Genomic DNA, 23,265 nt, shown 5'->3' with positions numbered 1-23,265 from the left:
GCCCCGCCACACTGCAGGATAACGCCCCCGCCACACTGCCGGATAATGCCCCTGCCACAAAGCAGGATAATGCCCCCGCCACACTGCAGGATAACGCCCCCGCCACACTGCAGGATAATGCCCCCGCCACACTGCAGGATAATGACCCCCACACTGCAGAATAATGCCCCCGCCACACTGCAGGATAATGCCCCCACACTGCAGGATAATGCCCCCGCCACACTGTAGGATAATGCCTCCGCCACACTGCAGGATAATGCCCCCGCCACACTCCAGGATAATGCCCCCGCCACACTGCAGGATAATGCCCCCGCCACCCTGCAGGATAATGCCCCCGCCACACTGCAGGATAACGCCCCCGCCATACTGCAGGATAACGCCCCCGCCACACTGCAGGATAATGCTCCCGCCACAAAGCAGGATGCCTCCGCCACACTGCAGGATAATGCCCACGCCGCACTGCAGGATAATGCCCCCGCCACACTGCAGGATAATGCCCCCTGCAACACTGCAGGATAACGCCCCCGCCACACTGCAGGATAATGCCCACACCACACTGCAGGATAACGCCCCCGCCACACTGCAGGATAATGCCCCCGCCACACTGCAGGATAATGCCCCCTGCAACACTGCAGGATAATGCCCCCGCCACACTGCAGGATAATGCCCCCCACACTGCAGAATAATGCCCCACCACACTGTAGGATAACCCCCCCGCCACACTGCAGGATAATGCCCCCCACACTGCAGAAAAATGCCCCACCACACTGTAGGATAATGCCCCCGCCACACTGCAGGATAATGCCCCGCCACACTGCAGGATCATGCCCCCGCCACTCTGCAGGATAATGCCCCTGCAACACTGCAGGATAATGCCCCCGCCACACTGCAGGATAATGCCCCCCACACTGCAGAAAAATGACCCGCCACACTGCAGGATAACGCCCCCGCCACACTGCAGGATCATGCCCCCACCACACTGCAGGATAACGACCCAGCCACACTGCAGGATAATGCCACTGTCACACTGCAGGATATTGACCCCACACTGCAGGATAATGCCCCCGCCACACTGCAGGATAATGCCCCGCCACACTGCAGGATAATGCCCCCACACTGCAGGATAATGCCCCCACCACACTGCAGGATAATGCCCCCGCCACACTGCAGGATAACGCTCCTGCCACACTGCAGGATAACGCACCCGCCACACTGCAGGATAATGCCCCGCAACACTGCAGGATAATGCCCCAGCCACACTGCAGGATAACGCCCTCGCCACACTGCAGGATAATGCCCTGGCCACACTGCAGGATAATGCCTCACGCCACACTGCAGGATAATGCCTCCCGCCACACTGCAGGATAATGCCCCCGCCACACTGCTGGATAACGCCCCCGCCACACTGCAGGATAATGCCCCCGCCACACTGCAGGATAATGCTCCCGCCACTTTGCAGGATAACGCCCCCGCCACACTGCAGGATAATGCCCCCGCCACACTGCAGGATAATGCCCCCTCCACACTGCATGATAATGCCCCCTCCACACTGCAGGATAATGCCTCCCCCCACACTGCAGAATAATGCCCCGCCATACTGCAGGATAACGCCCCCGCCACGATAATGCCCCCGCCACACTGCAGGATAATGCCCCCGCCACTCTGCAGGATAATGCCCCTGCAACACTGCAGGATAATGCCCCCGCCACTCTGCAGGATAATGCCCCTGCAACACTGCAGGATAATGCCCCCGCCACACTGCAGGATAATGCCCCCCACACTGCAGAATAATGACCCGCCACACTGCAGGATAACGCCCCAGCGACACTGCAGGATAATGCCCCCGCCACAAAGCAGGATGCCTCCGCCACACTGCAGGATAATGCCCCCACCATACTGCAGGATAACGCGCCTGCCACACTGCAGGATAATGCCCCAGTCACACTGCAGGATAATGACCCCACACTGCAGGTTAATGCCCCCGCCACACTGCAGGATAATGCCCCCGCCACACTGCAGGATAATGCCCCCGCCACACTTCAAGATAATGCCCCCACCACACTCCAGGATAATGCCCCCGCCACACTGCAGGATAATGCCCCTGCCACACCGCAGGATAATGCCCCTGCCACACTGCAGGATAACGCCCCCGCCACACTGCAGGATAATGCCCCCATCACACTGCAGGATAATGCCCCCACCACACTGCAGGATAATGCCCCCTGCAACACTGCAGGATAATGCCCCTGCCACACTGCAGGATAATGCCCCAGCCACACTGCAGGATAACGCCCCCATCACACTGCCGGATAATGCCCCCGCCACACTGCAGGATAACGCCCCCATCACACTGCAGGATAATGCCCCCACCACACTGCAGGATTATGCCCCCGCCACACTGCAGGATAATGCCCCCGACACATTGCAGGATAATGCCCCCGCCACACTGCAGGATAATGCCCCCCACACTGCAGATTAATGCCCCCGCCACACTGCAGGATAATGCCCCCACACTGCAGGATAATGCCCCCGCCACACTGCTGGATAACGCCCCCGCCACACTGCAGGATAACGCCCCCGCCATACTGCAGGATAACGCCCCCGCCACACTGCAGGATAGTACCCCCGCCACACTGCAGGATAATGCCCCCTGCAACACTGCAGGATAATGCCCCCGCCACACTGCAGGATAATGCCCCCCACACTGCAGAATAATGCCCCACCACACTGTAGGATAACGCCCCCGCCACACTGCAGGATAATGCCCCCCACACTGCAGAATAATGCCCCACCACACTGCAGGATAATGCCCCCGCCACTCTGCAGTATAATGCCCCTGCAACACTGCAGGATAATGCCCCACCACACTGCAGGATAATGCCCCCCACACTGCAGAAAAATGACCCGCCACACTGCAGGATAACGCCCCCGCCACACTGCAGGATAATGCCCCCGCCACAAAGCAGGATGCCTCCGCCACACTGCAGGATAATGCCCCCACCACACTGCAAGATAACGCCCCAGCCACACTGCAGGATAATGCCCCTGTCACACTGCAGGATAATGACCCCACACTGCAGGATAATGCCCCCGCCACACTGCAGGATAATGCCCCGCCACACTGCAGGATAATGCCCCCACACTGCAGGATAACGCCCCCACCATACTGCAGGAAAACACCCCCGCCACACTGCAGGATAACGCCCCCGCCACGATAATGCCCCCGCCACACTGCAGGATAATGCCCCCGCCACTCTGCAGGATAATGCCCCTGCAACACTGCAGGATAATGCCCCCGCCACTCTGCAGGATAATGCCCCTGCAACACTGCAGGATAATGCCCCCGCCACACTGCAGGATAATGCCCCCCACACTGCAGAATAATGACCCGCCACACTGCAGGATAATGCCCCCGCCACAAAGCAGGATGCCTCCGCCACACTGCAGGATAATGCCCCCACCATACTGCAGGATAACGCGCCTGCCACACTGCAGGATAATGCCCCCGTCACACTGCAGGATAATGACCCCACACTGCAGGATAATGCCCCCGCCACACTGCAGGATAATGCCCCCGCCACACTGCAGGATAATGCCCCCGCCACACTTCAAGATAATGCCCCCACCACACTCCAGGATAATGCCCCCGCCACACTGCAGGATAATGCCCCTGCCACACCGCAGGATAATGCCCCCGCCACACTGCAGGATAACGCCCCTGCCACACTGCAGGATAATGCTCCCGCTACACTTCAGTATAATGCCCCCGCCACACTGCAGGATAATGCCCCTTGCAACACTGCAGGATAATGCCCCTGCCACACTGCAGGATAATGTCCTCGCCACACTGCAGGATAATGCCCCCATCACACTGCAGGATAATGCCCCCACCACACTGCAGGATAATGCCCCCGACACATTGCAGGATAATGCCCCCGCCACACTGCAGGATAATGCCCCCCACACTGCAGATTAATGCCCCCGCCACACTGCAGGATAATGCCCCCACACTGCAGGATAATGCCCCCGACACACTGCTGGATAACGCCCCCGCCACACTGCAGGATAACGCTCCCGCCATACTGCAGGATAACGCCCCCGCCACACTGCAGGATAATACCCCCGCCACACTGCAGGATAATGCCCCCTGCAACACTGCAGGATAACGCCTCCGCCACACTGCAGGATAATGCCCCCCACACTGCAGAATAATGCCCCACCACACTGTAGGATAACGCCCCCGCCACACTGCAGGATAATGCCCCCCACACTGCAGAATAATGCCCCACCACACTGCAGGATAATGCCCCCGCCACTCTGCAGTATAATGCCCCTGCAACACTGCAGGATAATGCCCCACCACACTGCAGGATAATGCCCCCCACACTGCAGAAAAATGACCCGCCACACTGCAGGATAATGCCCCCGCCACACTGCAGGATAATGCCCCCGCCACAAAGCAGGATGCCTCCGCCACACTGCAGGATAATGCCCCCACCACACTGCAGGATAACGCCCCAGCCACACTGCAGGATAATGCCCCTGTCACACTGCAGGATAATGACCCCACACTGCAGGATAATGCCCCCACCACACTGCAGGATAATGCCCCGCCACACTGCAGGATAATGCCCCCACACTGCAGGATAACGCCCCCACCATACTGCAGGAAAACGCCCCGCCACACTGCAGGATAATGCTCCCGTCACACTGCAGGATAATGCCCCCGCCACAAAGCAGGATGCCTCCACCACACTTCAGTATAATGCCCCTGCCACACTGCAGGATAATTCCCCCGCCACACTGCAGGATAATGCCCCCGCCACACTGCAGGATAATGCCACCGCCACACTCCAGGATAATGCCCCCGCCACACTGCAGGATAATGCCCCTGCCACACTGTAGGATAATGCCCCCGCCACACTGCAGGATAACGCCCCCGCCATACTGCAGGATAACGCCCCCGCCACACTGCAGTATAATGCTCCCGCCACACTTCAGTATAATGCCCCCGCCACACTGCAGGATTTTGCCCCCGCCACACTGCAGGATTATGCCCCCGCCACACTGCAGGATAATGCCCCCGCCACACTGCAGGATAATGCCCCTGCCACACTGCAGGATAATGCCACCGCCATACTGCAGGAAAACGCCCCCGCCACACTGCAGGATAATGCTCCCGTCACACTGCAGGATAATGCCCCCGCCACAAAGCAGTATGCCTCCGCCACACTTCAGTATAATGCTCCTGCCACACTGCAGGATAATTCCCCCGCCACACTGCAGGATAATGCCCCCGCCACACTGCAGGATAATGCCACCGCCACACTCCAGGATAATGCCCCCGCCACACTGCAGGATAATGCCCCTGCCACACTGCAGGATAATGCCCCCGCCACACTGCAGGATAACGCCCCCGCCATACTGCAGGATAACGCCCCCGCCACACTGCAGTATAATGCTCCCGCCACACTTCAGTATAATGCCCCCGCCACACTGAAGGATTATGCCCCGCCACACTGCAGGATTATGCCCCCGCCACACTGCAGGATAATGCCCCCGCCACACTGCAGGATAATGCCCCTGCCAAACTGCAGGATAATGCCACCGCCACACTGCAGGATAATGCCCCCACACTGCAGGATAATGCCCCTGCCACGCTGCAGGATAATGCCACCGCCACACTGCAGGATAATGCCTTCCACACTGCAGAATAATGCCCCCGCCACAATGGAGGATAATGCCCCCACACTGCAGGATAATGCCCCCGCCACACTGTAGGATAATGCCTCCGCCACACTGCAGGATAATGCCCCGCCACACTCCAGGATAATGCCCCCGCCACACTGCAGGATAATGCCCCCTCCACACTGCAGGATAACGCCCTGGCCACACTGCAGGATAACGCCCCCGCCACACTGCAGGAAAATGCCCCTGCTACACTCCAGGATAATGCCCCCGCCACATTGCAGGATAATGCCCCCGCCACACTGCAGGATAATGCCCCCACCACACTGCAGGATAACGCCCCCGCCATACTGCAGGATAACGCCCCCGCCACAATGCAGGATAATGCCCCCGCCACACTGCAGGTTAATGCCCCCTGCAACACTGCAGGATAATGCCCCCACCACACTGCAGGATAACGCCCCAGCCAAACTGCAGGATAATGCCCCCATCACACTGCAGGATAATGACCACACACTGCAGGATAATGCCCCCGCCACACTGCAGGATAATGCCCCACCACACTGCAGGATAATGCCCCCCACACTGCAGGATAATGCCCCCGCCACACTGCAGGATAATGCCCCCGCCACACTGCAGGATAACGCCCCCGCCACACTGCAGGATAACGCCCCCGCCACACTGCAGGATAATGCCCCGCCACACTGCAGGATAATGCCCCGGCCACACTGAAGGATAACACCCTCGCCACACTGCAGGATAATGCCCCGGCCACACTGCAGGATAATGCCTCCCGCCACACTGCAGGATAATGCCTCCCGCCACACTGCAGGATAATGCCCCCACCACACTGCAGGATAATGCCCTCGCCACACTGCTGGATAACGCCACCGCCACACTGCAGGATAATGCCCCCGCCACACTGCAGGATAATTCTCCCGCCACACTGCAGGATAACGCCCCCGCCACACTGCAGGATAATGCCCCCGCCACACTGCAGGATAATGCCCCCTCCACACTGCAGGATAATGCCTCCCCCCACACTGCAGAATAATGCCCCGCCACACTGCAGGATAACGCCCCCGCCACTCGCCAGGATAACGCCCCCGCCACACTGCAGGATAATGCCCCCGCCACTCTGCAGGATAATGCCCCTGCAACACTGCAAGATAATGCCCCCGCCACTCTGCAGGATATTGCCCCTGCAACACTGCAGGATAATGCCCCCGCCACACTGCAGGATAATGCCCCCCACACTGCAGAATAATGACCCGCCACACTGCAGGATAACGCCCCCGCCACACTGCAGGATAATGCCCCCGCCACAAAGCAGGATGCCTCCGCCACACTGCAGGATAATGCCCCAACCACACTGCAGGATAACGGCCCCGCCACACTGCAGGATAATGCCCCCGTCACACTGAAGGATAATGACCCAACACTGCAGGATAATGCCCCCGCCACACTGCAGGATAATGCCCCCGCCACACTGCAGGATAATGCCCCCGCCACACTGCAGGATAATGCCCCTGCCACACCGCAGGATAATGCCCCCGCCACACTGCAGGATAACGCCCCCGCCACACTGCAGGATAATGCTCCCGCCACACTTCAGTATAATGCCCCCGCCACACTGCAGGATAATGCCCACTGCAACACTGCAGGATAATGCCCCCGCCACACTGCAGGATAATGCCCCCGCCACACTGCAGGATAACGCCCCCATCACACTGCCGGATAATGCCCCCGCCACTCTGCAGGATAATGCCCCCGCCACACTGCAGGATAATGCCCCCTGCAACACTGCAGGATAATGCCCCCGCCACACTGCAGGATAATGCTCCCGTCACACTGCAGGATAATGCCCCCGCCACAAAGCAGGGTGCCTCCGCCACACTCCAGGATAATGCCCCCGCCACACTGCAGGATAATGCCCCTGCCACACTGCAGGATAACGCCCCCGCCACACTGCAGGATAACGCCCACGCCATACTGCAGGATAACGCTCCCGCCACACTGCAGTATAATGCTCCCGCCACACTTCAGTATAATGCCCCCGCCACACTGCAGGATTATGCCCCCGTCACACTGCAGGATAATGCCCCCGCCACACTGCAGGATAATGCCCCTGCCACACTGCAGGATAATGCCACCGCCACACTGCAGGATAATGCCCCCCACACTGCAGAATAATGCCCATGCCACAATGCAGGATAATGCCCCCCACACTGCAGAAAAATGACCCGCCACACTGCAGGATAACGCCCCCGCCACACTGCAGGATAATGCCCCCATCACACTGCAGGATAATGCCCCCATCACACTGCAGGATAATGACCCCACACTGCAGGATAATGCCCCCGCCACACTGCAGGATAATGCCCCGCCACACTGCAGGATAATGCCCCCCACACTGCAGGATAATGCCCCCGCCACACTGCAGTATAATGCTCCCGCCACACTTCAGGATTATGCCCCCGCCACACTGCAGGATTATGCCCCCGCCACACTGCAGGATAATGCCCCCGCCACACTGCAGGATAATGCCCCCGCCACACTGCAGGATAATGCCCCTGCCACACTTCAGGATAATGCCATCGCCACACTGCAGGATAATGCCCCCCACACTGCTGAATAATGCACCTGCCACAATGCAGGATAATGCCCCCACACTGTAGGATAATGCCCCTGCCACGCTGCAGGATAATGCCACCGCCACACTGCAGGATAATGCCTTCCACACTGCAGAATAATGCCCCCGCCACAATGCAGGATAATGCCCCCACACTGCAGGATAATGCCCCCGCCACACTGTAGGATAATGCCTCCGCCACACTGCAGGATAATGCCCCGCCACACTCCAGGATAATGCCCCCGCCACACTGCAGAATAATGCCCCCTCCACACTGCAGGATAACGCCCTGGCCACACTGCAGGATAACGCCCCCGCCACACTGCAGGAAAATGCCCCTGCTTCACTCCAGGATAATGCCCCCGCCACATTGCAGGATAATGCCCCCGCCACACTGCAGGATAATGCCCCCGCCACACTGCAGGATAACGCCCCCGCCATACTGCAGGATAACGCCCCCGCCACACTGCAGGATAATTCCCCCGCCACACTTCAGGATAATGCCCCCTGCAACACTGCAGGATAATGCCCCCGCCACACTGCAGGATAATGCCCCCCACACTGCAGAATAATGCCCCACCACACTGTAGGATAACGCCCCCGCCACACGCCAGTAAAATGCCCCGCCACACTGCAGGATAATGCCCCGCCACACTGCAGGATAATGCCCCCACCACACTGCAGGATAATGCCCCCCACACTGCAGAAAAATGACCCGCCACACTGCAGGATAACGCCCCCGCCACACTGCAGGATAATGCCCCCACCACACTGCAGGATAACGCCCCAGCCACACTGCAGGATAATGCCCCCATCACACTGCAGGATAATGCCCCCGCCACACTGCAGGATAATGCCCCGCCACACTGCAGGATAATGCCCCCCCACACTGCAGGATAATGCCCCCGCCACAATGCAGGATAATGCCCCCGCCACACTGCAGGATAACGCCCCCGCCACACTGCAGGATAACACCCTCGCCACACTGCAGGATAATGCCCCGCTACACTGCAGGATAATGCCCCGGCCACACTGCAGGATAACACCCTCGCCACACTGCAGGATAATGCCTCCCGCCACACTGCAGGATAATGCCTCCCGCCACACTGCAGGATAATGCCCCCGCCACACTGCTGGATAACACCACCGCCACACTGCAGGATAATGCCCCCGCCACACTGCAGGATAATGCTCCCGCCACACTGCAGGATAACGCCCCCGCCACACTGCAGGATAATGCCCCCGCCACACTGAAGGATAATGCCCCCTCCACACTGCATGATAATGTCCCCTCCACACTGCAGGATAATGCCTCCCCCCACACTGCAGAATAATGCCCCGCCACACTGCAGGATAACGCCCCCGCCACACGCCAGGATAACGCCCCCGCCACACTGCAGGATAATGCCCCGGCAACACTGCAGGATAATGCCCCCTCCACACTGCAGGATAATGCCCCCCACACTGCAGAATAATGACCCGCCACACTGCAGGATAACGCCCCCGCCACACTGCAGGATAATGCCCCCGCCACAAAGCAGGATGCCTCCGCCACACTGCAGGATAATTCCCCCACCACACTGCAGGATAACGCCCCCGCCACACTGCAGGATAATGCCCCCATCACACTTCAGGAAAATGACCCAACACTGCAGGATAATGCCCCCGCCACACTGCAGGATAATGCCCCCGCCACACTGCAGGATAATGCCCCCGCCACACTGCAGGATAATGCCCCCCACACTGCAGAATAATGCCCCACCACACTGTAGGATAACGCCCCCGCCACACGCCAGGAAAATGCCCCCGCCACACTGCAGGATAATGCCCCCAACACTGCAGGATAATGCCCCCGCCACTCTGCAGGATAATGCCCCTGCAACACTGCAGGATAATGCCCCCGCAACAATGCAGGATAATGCCCCCCACACTGCAGAAAAATGACCCGCCACACTGCAGGATAACGCCCCCGCCACACTGCAGGATAATGCCCCCACCACAAAGCAGGATGCCTCCGCCACACTGCAGGATAATGCCCCACCACACTGCAGGATAACGCCCCAGCCACACTGCAGGATAATGCCCCCGTCACACTGCAGGATAATGACCCCACACTGCAGGATAATGCCCCCCACACTGCAGGATAATGCCCCCGCCACACTGCAGTATAATGCTCCCGCCACACTTCAGTATAATGCCCCCGCCACACTGAAGGATTAGGCCCCCGCCACACTGCAGGATTATGCCCCCGCCACACTGCAGGATAATGCCCCCGCCACACTGCAGGATAATGCCCCTGCCACACTGCAGGATAATGCCACCGCCACACTGCAGGATAATGCCCCCCCACACTGCTGAATAATGCCCCTGCCACAATGCAGGATAATGCCCCCACACTGCAGGATAATGCCCCTGCCACGCTGCAGGATAATGCCACCGCCACACTGCAGGATAATGCCTTCCACACTGCAGAATAATGCCCCCGCCACAATGCAGGATAATGCCCCCACACTGCAGGATAATGCCCCCGCCACACTGTAGGATAATGCCTCCGCCACACTGCAGGATAATGCCCCGCCACACTCCAGGATAATGCCCCCGCCACACTGCAGGATAATGCCCCCTCCACACTGCAGGATAACGCCCTGGCCACGCTGCAGGATAATGCCACCGCCACACTGCAGGATAATGCCTTCCACACTGCAGAATAATGCCCCCGCCACAATGCAGGATAATGCCCCCACACTGCAGGATAATGCCCCCGCCACATTGCAGGATAATGCCCCCGCCACACTGCAGGATAACGCCCCCGCCATACTGCAGGATAATGCCTCCGCCACACTGCAGGATAATGCCCCCGCCACACTTCAGGATAATGCCCCCTGCAACACTGCAGGATAATGCCCCCGCCACACTGCAGGATAATGCCCCCCACACTGCAGAATAATGCCCCACCACACTGTAGGATAACGTCCCCGCCACACGCCAGGAAAATGCCCCGCCACACTGCAGGATAATGCCCCGCCACACTGCAGGATAATGCCCCCACCACACTGCAGGATAATGCCTCCAACACTGCAGAAAAATGACCCGCCACACTGCAGGATAACGCCCCCGCCACACTGCAGGATAATGCCCCCACCACACTGCAGGATAACGCCCCAGCCACACTGCAGGATAATGCCCCCATCACACTGCAGGATAATGACCCCACACTGCAGGATAATGCCCCCGCCACACTGCAGGATAATGCCCCGCCACACTGCAGGATAATGCCCCCCACACTGCAGGATAATGCCCCCGCCACACTGCAGGATAATGCCCCCGCCACACTGCAGGATAACGCCCCCACCACACTGCAGGATAACGCCCTCGCCACACTGCAGGATAATGCCCCTCTACACTGCAGGATAATGCCGCGGCCACACTGCAGGATAACGCACTCGTCACACTGCAGGATAATGCCCCGGCCACACTGCAGGATAATGCCCCCATCACACTGCAGGATAATGCCTCCCGCCACACTGCAGGATAATGCCCCCGCCACACTGCAGGATAATGCCCCCGCCACACTGCTGGATAACGCCACCGCCACACTGCAGGATAATGCCCCCGCCACACTGCAGGATAATGCTCCCTCCACACTGCAGGATAACGCCCCCGCCACACTGCAGGATAATGCCCCCGCCACACTGCAGGATAATGCCCCCTCCACACTGCATGATAATGCCCCCTCCACACTGCAGGATAATGCCTCCCCCCACACTGCAGAATAATGCCCCCGCCACACTGCAGGATAACGCCCCCGCCACACGCCAGGATAACGCCCCCGCCACACTGCAGGATAATGCCCCCGCCACTCTGCAGGATAATGCCCCTGCAACACTGCAGGATAATGCCCCCGCCACTCTGCAGGATAATGTCCCTGCAACACTGCAGGATAATGCCCCCTCCACACTGCAGGATAATGCCCCCCACACTGCAGAATAATGACCCGCCACACTGCAGGATAACGCCCCCGCCACACTGCAGGATAATGCCCCCGCCACAAAGCAGGATGCCTCCGCCACACTGCAGGATAATGCCCCCACCACACTGCAGGATAATGCCCCCGCCACACTGCAGGATAATGCCCCCGCAACACTGCAGGATAACGCCCCCGCCACACGCCAGGATAACGCCCCCGCCACACTGCAGGATAATGCCCCCGCCACTCTGCAGGATAATGCCCCTGCAACACTGCAGGATAATGCCCCCGCCACTCTGCAGGATAATGTCCCTGCAACACTGCAGGATAATGCCCCCTCCACACTGCAGGATAATGCCCCCCACACTGCAGAATAATGACCCGCCACACTGCAGGATAACGCCCCCGCCACACTGCAGGATAATGCCCCCGCCACAAAGCAGGATGCCTCCGCCACACTGCAGGATAATGCCCCCACCACACTGCAGGATAATGCCCCCGCCACACTGCAGGATAATGCCCCCGCAACACTGCAGGATAATGCCCCCGCCACACTGCAGGATAATGCCCCCCACACTGCAGAATAATGCCCCACCACACTGTAGGATAACGCCCCCGCCACACGCCAGGAAAATGCCCCCGCCACACTGAAGGATAATGCCCCCAACACTGCAGGATAATGCCCCCGCCACTCTGCAGGATAATGCCCCTGCAACACTGCAGGATAATGCCCCCGCAACAATGCAGGATAATGCCCCCCACACTGCAGAAAAATGACCCGCCACACTGCAGGATAATGCCCCCGCCACACTGCAGGATAATGCCCCCAACACAAAGCAGGATGCCTCCGCCACACTGCAGGATAATGCCCCCACCACACTGCAGGATAACGCCCCAGCCACACTGCAGGATAATGCCCCCGTCACACTGCAGGATAATGACCCCACACTGCAGGATAATGCCCCCGCCACACTGCAGGATAATGCCCCGCCACACTGCAGGATAATGCCCCCCACACTGCAGGATAATGCCCCCGCCACACTGCAGGATAATGGCCCCGCCACACTGCAGGATAACGCCCCCGCCACACTGCAGGATAATGCCCCGCCACACTGCAGGATAATGCCCCGGCCACACTGCAGGATAACGCCCTCGCCACACTGCAGGATAATGCCCCGGCCACACTGCAGGATAATGCCTCCCGCCACACTGCAGGATAATGCCCCCGCAACACTGCAGGATAATGCCCCCGCCACACTGCTGGATAACGCCCCGCCACACTGCAGGATAATGCCCCTGCCACACTGCAGGATACTGCCCCCGCCACACTGCAGGATAATACCCCCTCCACAAAGCAGGATGCCTCCGCCACACTGCAGGATAATGCTCCCGCCACACTGCAGGATAATGCCCCTGCCACAAAGCAGGATGCCTCCGCCACACTTCAGTATAATGCCCCGGCCAGACTGCAGGATAATTCCCCCGCCACACTGCAGGATAATGCCCCCGCCACACTGCAGGATAATGCCACCGCCACACTCCAGGATAATGCCCCCGCGACACTGCAGGATAATGCCCCCGCCACACTGCAGGATAACGCCCCCGCCATACTGCAGGATAACGCCCCCGCCATACTGCAGGATAACGCCCCCGCCACACTGCAGTATAATGCTCCCGCCACACTTCAGTATAATGCCCCCGCCACACTGCAGGATTATGCCCCCGCCACACTGCAGGATAATGCCCCCGCCACACTGCAGGATAATGCCCCTGCCACACTGCAGGATAATGCCACTGCCACACTGCAGGATAATGCCCCCCACACTGCAGAATAATGCCCCTGCCACAATGCAGGATAATGCCCCCACACTGCAGGATAATGCCCCTGCCACACTGCAGGATAATGCCACCGCCACACTGCAGGATAATGCCCCCCACACTGCAGAATAATGCCCCCGCCACAATGCAGGATAATGCCCCCACACTGCAGGATAATGCCCCCGCCACACTGTAGGATAATGCCTCCGCCACACTGCAGGATAAAGCCCCGCCACACTCCAGGATAATGCCCCCGCCACACTCCAGGATAATGCCCCCGCCACACTGCAGGATAATGCCCCCGCCACACTGCAGGATAACGCCCCCGCTATACTGCAGGATAACGCCCCCGCCACACTGCAGGATAATGCTCCCGCCACACTGCAGGATAATGCCACCGCCACAAAGCAGGATGCCTCTGCCACACTTCAGTATAATGCCCCCGCCACACTGCAGGATAATGCCCCCGCCACACTGCATGATAATGCCCCTGCCACACTGCAGGATAATGCCACCGCCACACTGCAGGATAATGCCCCCCACACTGCTGAATAATGCACCTGCCACAATGCAGGATAATGCCCCCACACTGTAGGATAATGCCCCTGCCACGCTGCAGGATAATGCCACCGCCACACTGCAGGATAATGCCTTCCACACTGCAGAATAATGCCCCCGCCACAATGCAGGATAATGCCCCCACACTGCAGGATAATGCCCCCGCCACACTGTAGGATAATGCCTCCGCCACACTGCAGGATAATGCCCCGCCACACTCCAGGATAATGCCCCCGCCACACTGCAGAATAATGCCCCCTCCACACTGCAGGATAACGCCCTGGCCACACTGCAGGATAACGCCCCCGCCACACTGCAGGAAAATGCCCCTGCTTCACTCCAGGATAATGCCCCCGCCACACTGCAGGATAATGCCCCCGCCACACTGCAGGATAATGCCCCCGCCACACTGCAGGATAACGCCCCCGCCATACTGCAGGATAACGCTCCCGCCACACTGCAGGATAATGCCCCCGCCACACTTCAGGATAATGCCCCCTGCAACACTGCAGGATAATGCCCCCGCCACACTGCAGGACAATGCCCCCCACACTGCAGAATAATGCCCCACCACACTGTAGGATAACGCCCCCGCCACACGCCAGTAAAATGCCCCGCCACACTGCAGGATAATGCCCCGCCACACTGCAGGATAATGCCCCCACCACACTGCAGGATAATGCCCCCCACACTGCAGAAAAATGACCCGCCACACTGCAGGATAACGCCCCCGCCACACTGCAGGATAATGCCCCCCACCACACTACAGGATAACGCCCCAGCCACACTGCAGGATAATGCCCCCATCACACTGCAGGATAATGACCCCACACTGCAGGATAATGCCCCCGCCACACTGCAGGATAATGCCCCGCCACACTGCAGGATAATGCCCCCCCACACTGCAGGATAATGCCCCCGCCACAATGCAGGATAATGCCCCCGCCACACTGCAGGATAACGCCCCCGCCACACTGCAGGATAACGCCCTCGCCACACTGCAGGATAATGCCCCGCTACACTGCAGGATAATGCCCCGGCCACACTGCAGGATAACGCCCTCGCCACACTGCAGGATAATGCCCCGGCCACACTGCAGGATAATGCCTCCCGCCACACTGCAGGATAATGCCTCCCGCCACACTGCAGGATAATGCCCCCGCCACACTGCAGGATAATGCCCCCGCCACACTGCTGGATAACGCCACCGCCACACTGCAGGATAATGCCCCCGCCACACTGCAGGATAATGCTCCCGCCACACTGCAGGATAACGCCCCCGCCACACTGCAGGATAATGCCCCCGCCACACTGCAGGATAATGCCCCCTCCACACTGCATGATAATGCCCCCTCCACACTGCAGGATAATGCCTCCCCCCACACTGCAGAATAATGCCCCGCCACACTGCAGGATAACGCCCCCGCCAAACGCCAGGATAACGCCCCCACCACACTGCAGGATAATGCCCCGGCAACACTGCAGGATAATGCCCCCTCCACACTGCAGAATAATGACCCGCCACACTGCAGGATAACGCCCCCGCCACACTGCAGGATAATGCCCCCGCCACAAAGCAGGATGCCTCCGCCACACTGCAGGATAATTCCCCCACCACACTGCAGGATAACGCCCCCGCCACACTGCAGGATAATGCCCCCGTCACACTTCAGGAAAATGACCCAACACTGCTGGATAATGCCCCCGCCACACTGCAGGATAATGCCCCCGCCACACTGCAGGATAATGCCCCCGCCACACTGCAGGATAATGCCCCCCACACTGCAGAATAATGCCCCACCACACTGTAGGATAACGCCCCCGCCACACGCCAGGAAAATGCCCCCGCCACACTGCAGGATAATGCCCCCAACACTGCAGGATAATGCCCCCGCCACTCTGCAGGATAATGCCCCTGCAACACTGCAGGATAATGCCCCCGCAACAATGCAGGATAATGCCCCCCACACTGCAGAAAAATTGACTCGCCACACTGCAGGATAACGCTCCCCCGCCACACTGCAGGATAATGCCCCCACCACAAAGCAGGATGCCTCCGCCACACTGCAGGATAATGCCCCCACCACACTGCAGGATAACGCCCCAGCCACACTGGAGGATAATGCCCCCGTCACACTGCAGGATAATGACCCCACACTGCAGGATAATGCCCCCCACACTGCAGGATAATGCCCCCCACACTGCAGGATAATGCCCCCGCCACACTGCAGTATAATGCTCCCGCCACACTTCAGTATAATGCCCCCGCCACACTGAAGGATTAGGCCCCCGCCACACTTCAGGATTATGCCCCCGCCACACTGCAGGATAATGCCCCCGCCACACTGCAGGATAATGCCCCTGCCACACTGCAGGATAATGCCACCGCCACACTGCAGGATAATGCCCCCCACACTGCTGAATAATGCCCCTGCCACAATGCAGGATAATGCCCCCACACTGCAGGATAATGCCCCTGCCACGCTGCAGGATAATGCCACCGCCACACTGCAGGATAATGCCTTCCACACTGCAGAATAATGCCCCCGCCACAATGCAGGATAATGCCCCCACACTGCAGGATAATGCCCCCGCCACACTGTAGGATAATGCCTCCGCCACACTGCAGGATAATGCCCCGCCACACTCCAGGATAATGCCCCCGCCACACTGCAGGATAATGCCCCCTCCACACTGCAGGATAACGCCCTGGCCACACTGCAGGATAGCGCCCCCGCCACACTGCAGGAAAATGTCCCTGCTTCACTCCAGGATAATGCCCCCGCCACATTGCAGGATAATGCCCCCGCCACACTGCAGGATAACGCCCCCGCCATACTGCAGGATAATGCCTCCGCCACACTGCAGGATAATGCCCCCGCCACACTTCAGGATAATGCCCCCTGCAACACTGCAGGATAATGCCCCCGCCACACTGCAGGATAATACCCCCCACACTGCAGAATAATGCCCCACCACACTGTAGGATAACGTCCCCGCCACACGCCAGGAAAATGCCCCGCCACACTGCAGGATAATGCCCCGCCACACTGCAGGATAATGCCCCCACCACACTGCAGGATAATGCCCCCCACACTGCAGAAAAATGACCCGCCACACTGCAGGATAACGCCCCCGCCACACTGCAGGATAATGCCCCCATCACACTGCAGGATAATGACCCCACACTGCAGGATAATGCCCCCGCCACACTGCAGGATAATGCCCCGCCACACTGCAGGATAATGCCCCCCACACTGCAGGATAATGCCCCCGCCACACTGCAGGATAATGCCCCCGCCACACTGCAGGATAACGCCCCCACCACACTGCAGGATAACGCCCTCGCCACACTGCAGGATAATGCCCCGCTACACTGCAGGATAATGCCCCGGCCACACTGCAGGATAACGCCCTCGTCACACTGCAGGATAATGCCCCGGCCACACTGCAGGATAATGCCTCCCGCCACACTGCAGGATAATGCCTCACGCCACACTGCAGGATAATGCCCCCGCCACACTGCAGGATAATGCCCCCGCCACACTGCTGGATAACGCCACCGCCACACTGCAGGATAATGCCCCCGCCACACTGCAGGATAATGCTCCCTCCACACTGCAGGATAACGCCCCCGCCACACTGCAGGATAATGCCCCCGCCACACTGCAGGATAATGCCCCCTCCACACTGCATGATAATGCCCCCTCCACACTGCAGGATAATGCCTCCCCCCACACTGCAGAATAATGCCCCCGCCACACTGCAGGATAACGCCCCCGCCACACGCCAGGATAACGCCCCCGCCACACTGCAGGATAATGCCCCCGCCACTCTGCAGGATAATGCCCCTGCAACACTGCAGGATAATGCCCCCGCCACTCTGCAGGATAATGCCCCTGCAACACTGCAGGATAATGCCCCCTCCACACTGCAGGATAATGCCCCCCACACTGCAGAATAATGACCCGCCACACTGCAGGATAACGCCCCCGCCACACTGCAGGATAATGCCCCCGCCACAAAGCAGGATGCCTCCGCCACACTGCAGGATAATGCCCCCACCACACTGCAGGATAATGCCCCCGCCACACTGCAGGATAATGCCCCCGCAATACTGCAGGATAATGCCCCCGCCACACTGCAGGATAATGCCCCCCACACTGCAGAATAATGCCCCACCACACTGTAGGATAACGCCCCCGCCACACGCCAGGAAAATGCCCCCGCCACACTGCAGGATAATGCCCCCAACACTGCAGGATAATGCCCCCGCCACTCTGCAGGATAATGCCCCTGCAACACTGCAGGATAATGCCCCCGCAACAATGCAGGATAATGCCCCCCACACTTCAGTATAATGCCCCCGCCACACTGCAGGATTATGCCCCCGCCACACTGCAGGATAATGCCCCCGCCACACTGCAGGATAATGCCCCTGCCACACTGCAGGATAATGCCACTGCCACACTGCAGGATAATGCCCCCCACACTGCAGAATAATGCCCCTGCCACAATGCAGGATAATGCCCCCACACTGCAGGATAATGCCCCTGCCACACTGCAGGATAATGCCACCGCCACACTGCAGGATAATGCCCCCCACACTGCAGAATAATGCCCCCGCCACAATGCAGGATAATGCCCCCACACTGCAGGATAATGCCCCCGCCACACTGCTGGATAACGCCACCGCCACACTGCAGGATAATGCCCCCGCCACACTGCAGGATAATGCTCCCGCCACACTGCAGGATAACGCCCCCGCCACACTGCAGGATAATGCCCCCGCCACACTGCAGGATAATGCCCCCTCCACACTGCATGATAATGCCCCCTCCACACTGCAGGATAATGCCTCCCCCCACACTGCAGAATAATGCCCCGCCACACTGCAGGATAACGCCCCCGCCAAACGCCAGGATAACGCCCCCACCACACTGCAGGATAATGCCCCGGCAACACTGCAGGATAATGCCCCCTCCACACTGCAGAATAATGACCCGCCACACTGCAGGATAACGCCCCCGCCACACTGCAGGATAATGCCCCCGCCACAAAGCAGGATGCCTCCGCCACACTGCAGGATAATTCCCCCACCACACTGCAGGATAACGCCCCCGCCACACTGCAGGATAATGCCCCCGTCACACTTCAGGAAAATGACCCAACACTGCTGGATAATGCCCCCGCCACACTGCAGGATAATGCCCCCGCCACACTGCAGGATAATGCCCCCGCCACACTGCAGGATAATGCCCCCCACACTGCAGAATAATGCCCCACCACACTGTAGGATAACGCCCCCGCCACACGCCAGGAAAATGCCCCCGCCACACTGCAGGATAATGCCCCCAACACTGCAGGATAATGCCCCCGCCACTCTGCAGGATAATGCCCCTGCAACACTGCAGGATAATGCCCCCGCAACAATGCAGGATAATGCCCCCCACACTGCAGAAAAATTGACTCGCCACACTGCAGGATAACGCTCCCCCGCCACACTGCAGGATAATGCCCCCACCACAAAGCAGGATGCCTCCGCCACACTGCAGGATAATGCCCCCACCACACTGCAGGATAACGCCCCAGCCACACTGCAGGATAATGCCCCCGTCACACTGCAGGATAATGACCCCACACTGCAGGATAATGCCCCCCACACTGCAGGATAATGCCCCCCACACTGCAGGATAATGCCCCCGCCACACTGCAGTATAATGCTCCCGCCACACTTCAGTATAATGCCCCCGCCACACTGAAGGATTAGGCCCCCGCCACACTTCAGGATTATGCCCCCGCCACACTGCAGGATAATGCCCCCGCCACACTGCAGGATAATGCCCCTGCCACACTGCAGGATAATGCCACCGCCACACTGCAGGATAATGCCCCCCACACTGCTGAATAATGCCCCTGCCACAATGCAGGATAATGCCCCCACACTGCAGGATAATGCCCCTGCCACGCTGCAGGATAATGCCACCGCCACACTGCAGGATAATGCCTTCCACACTGCAGAATAATGCCCCCGCCACAATGCAGGATAATGCCCCCACACTGCAGGATAATGCCCCCGCCACACTGTAGGATAATGCCTCCGCCACACTGCAGGATAATGCCCCGCCACACTCCAGGATAATGCCCCCGCCACACTGCAGGATAATGCCCCCTCCACACTGCAGGATAACGCCCTGGCCACACTGCAGGATAGCGCCCCCGCCACACTGCAGGAAAATGTCCCTGCTTCACTCCAGGATAATGCCCCCGCCACATTGCAGGATAATGCCCCCGCCACACTGCAGGATAACGCCCCCGCCATACTGCAGGATAATGCCTCCGCCACACTGCAGGATAATGCCCCCGCCACACTTCAGGATAATGCCCCCTGCAACACTGCAGGATAATGCCCCCGCCACACTGCAGGATAATACCCCCCACACTGCAGAATAATGCCCCACCACACTGTAGGATAACGTCCCCGCCACACGCCAGGAAAATGCCCCGCCACACTGCAGGATAATGCCCCGCCACACTGCAGGATAATGCCCCCACCACACTGCAGGATAATGCCCCCCACACTGCAGAAAAATGACCCGCCACACTGCAGGATAACGCCCCCGCCACACTGCAGGATAATGCCCCCATCACACTGCAGGATAATGACCCCACACTGCAGGATAATGCCCCCGCCACACTGCAGGATAATGCCCCGCCACACTGCAGGATAATGCCCCCCACACTGCAGGATAATGCCCCCGCCACACTGCAGGATAATGCCCCCGCCACACTGCAGGATAACGCCCCCACCACACTGCAGGATAACGCCCTCGCCACACTGCAGGATAATGCCCCGCTACACTGCAGGATAATGCCCCGGCCACACTGCAGGATAACGCCCTCGTCACACTGCAGGATAATGCCCCGGCCACACTGCAGGATAATGCCTCCCGCCACACTGCAGGATAATGCCTCACGCCACACTGCAGGATAATGCCCCCGCCACACTGCAGGATAATGCCCCCGCCACACTGCTGGATAACGCCACCGCCACACTGCAGGATAATGCCCCCGCCACACTGCAGGATAATGCTCCCTCCACACTGCAGGATAACGCCCCCGCCACACTGCAGGATAATGCCCCCGCCACACTGCAGGATAATGCCCCCTCCACACTGCATGATAATGCCCCCTCCACACTGCAGGATAATGCCTCCCCCCACACTGCAGAATAATGCCCCCGCCACACTGCAGGATAACGCCCCCGCCACACGCCAGGATAACGCCCCCGCCACACTGCAGGATAATGCCCCCGCCACTCTGCAGGATAATGCCCCTGCAACACTGCAGGATAATGCCCCCGCCACTCTGCAGGATAATGCCCCTGCAACACTGCAGGATAATGCCCCCTCCACACTGCAGGATAATGCCCCCCACACTGCAGAATAATGACCCGCCACACTGCAGGATAACGCCCCCGCCACACTGCAGGATAATGCCCCCGCCACAAAGCAGGATGCCTCCGCCACACTGCAGGATAATGCCCCCACCACACTGCAGGATAATGCCCCCGCCACACTGCAGGATAATGCCCCCGCAATACTGCAGGATAATGCCCCCGCCACACTGCAGGATAATGCCCCCCACACTGCAGAATAATGCCCCACCACACTGTAGGATAACGCCCCCGCCACACGCCAGGAAAATGCCCCCGCCACACTGCAGGATAATGCCCCCAACACTGCAGGATAATGCCCCCGCCACTCTGCAGGATAATGCCCCTGCAACACTGCAGGATAATGCCCCCGCAACAATGCAGGATAATGCCCCCCACACTTCAGTATAATGCCCCCGCCACACTGCAGGATTATGCCCCCGCCACACTGCAGGATAATGCCCCCGCCACACTGCAGGATAATGCCCCTGCCACACTGCAGGATAATGCCACTGCCACACTGCAGGATAATGCCCCCCACACTGCAGAATAATGCCCCTGCCACAATGCAGGATAATGCCCCCACACTGCAGGATAATGCCCCTGCCACACTGCAGGATAATGCCACCGCCACACTGCAGGATAATGCCCCCCACACTGCAGAATAATGCCCCCGCCACAATGCAGGATAATGCCCCCACACTGCAGGATAATGCCCCCGCCACACTGTAGGATAATGCCTCCGCCACACTGCAGGATAAAGCCCCGCCACACTCTAGGATAATGCCACCGCCACACTGCAGGATAATGCCCCCCACACTGCAGAATAATGCCCCCGCCACACTGCAGGATAATGCCCCCGCCACACTGTAGGATAATGCCTCCGCCACACTGCAGGATAAAGCCCCGCCACACTCCAGGATAATGCCCCCTCCACACTCCAGGATAATGCCCCCGCCACACTGCAGGATAATGCCCCCGCCACACTGCAGGATAACGCCCCCTGCTATACTGCAGGATAACGCCCCCGCCACACTGCAGGATAATGCTCCCGCCACACTGCAGGATAATGCCACCGCCACAAAGCAGGATGCCTCTGCCACACTTCAGTATAATGCCCCCGCCATACTGCAGGATAATGCCCCCGCCACACTGCATGATAATGCC

Source organism: Rhinoderma darwinii, chromosome 5 (assembly GCF_050947455.1).
Source record: "Rhinoderma darwinii isolate aRhiDar2 chromosome 5, aRhiDar2.hap1, whole genome shotgun sequence".
Taxonomy (NCBI): Eukaryota; Metazoa; Chordata; class Amphibia; order Anura; family Rhinodermatidae; genus Rhinoderma; species Rhinoderma darwinii.
Note: the sequence above shows the minus strand (reverse complement) of the source record.